At 35.1% G+C, this 1,415-nt stretch overlaps 1 protein-coding gene across 1 annotated transcript in view; it reads left to right on the forward strand.

Moving 5' to 3' along the window:
• Nucleotides 1–819: 819 nt before the first annotated feature.
• Nucleotides 820–1,415, forward strand: part of Smp_014290.1 (hypothetical protein) — a gene marked incomplete at its 5' end in the record, with an annotated part of 16,138 nt that continues 15,542 nt past the window's right edge. Inside the window, one exon of the mRNA XM_018793557.1 lies at nucleotides 820–843. The remainder of the gene's footprint in view (nucleotides 844–1,415) is intronic.

The raw sequence follows: 1,415 nt of genomic DNA on the forward strand, positions 1-1,415 counted from the left end.
CTTCTATTCCGTCCTCAACCATTTGAACCATTTGAACCATTTATATAATGGATATTGGTCACAAATTAACTGTAGAATCCAATAAGAAAATTGAAGTTGAGTGACGAGACTATTATCACTTCTCTTCACCAAATGTCTGGGACTATAAATCAATATCAAGAATATAGGGCGAAAAGGAACTGGTTTTGAATATTCAAAGACTAATATTTGAACAAAGAATATTCTTTTCGATAAATTCTCTTCAGGTTCTACAATTATATATCCAAATTAATAATCCAAAAAATTGGCCAGGTTAAAGGCAAAGTACATCGTTTAATGCATGTAAATTTAGGAATGTCAAATCAAATAGAATAAAATTGTTAATGTTGATATGACTCATATAGAATGTTAACTTGAATCTGTATATATGGTAAGTGAAAATTTAAGATCTGTGATCAGAATATAAATGTGGGTCAGATAGGGTGAGAGAGATATGATAGTGCAATTACAATTCGATCAAGTGGAAGACTAAATTGTGTGAAAAATTAGTGAGACGTAATAAGGAGGGATCAATGCGATGTGAATGAATCATGTTTAGGGGGGATTAATAATGATATTTAACCAATAATAATAATAATAATAATACAAAGATTTGTGAATAAAGATAAGAGAGACAACTACATTTGACTACGAAAGGTCGTAAGTACATAGTCAGATTAGGTCACACAATAGCTAAGATGATTGTTCATTAATTGGCCTTGTGGTTGGCCAAGGGAGAAGTAGGGGTTGGAGATATTTCTTCTGTATAAAGTTATTGTATGTTGAAGTACATAAGGGCGGTTGAATGAATACGTTACGCGTAAGGTAAATTTATTTTTCTACGATTTGTCCAGGAATATTTTGTGTTAACCTTTAATAAGGCTGATGTTAAGGTACAGCAACCCCAAACAACCAATAAAGGGGAAATAAAGGCGAACAAAGGGGAAATAAAGCGGAAAGTGCATTGGAAAAGAAGTCGTAAATAAAGGGGAAATGCGCCAAAATGTCTGCTTTTTCGCCTGTCCGGGGGAAATAAAGCGTAATTTCCCCTTTCTGTCGCTCTGTTTTTCAAATGTCGCTAAATTACCGATTTTTCCCCTAAATATCCGACGAATAACCGACTTTTCCCCTAAATATCCGACGAATGGCCGACTTTTCCCCTAAATATCCGACGAATAGCCGACTTTTCCCCTTAATAGCCGACTTTTCCCCTAAATATCCGACTTTTCCCCTAAATATCCGACGAATTTCCGATATTTCCCCTAAATATCCGACGAATAGCCGACTTTTCCCCTAAATATCCGACGAATTTCCGATTTCCACCCTAAATATCCGGCGAATTTCCGATTTTCACCCTAAATATCCAACGATTTATATCGTATATATCGGACGAATTT

The sequence above is a fragment of the Schistosoma mansoni genome, chromosome 1 (assembly GCF_000237925.1).
Source record: "Schistosoma mansoni strain Puerto Rico chromosome 1, complete genome".
Classification (NCBI taxonomy): Eukaryota; Metazoa; Platyhelminthes; class Trematoda; order Strigeidida; family Schistosomatidae; genus Schistosoma; species Schistosoma mansoni.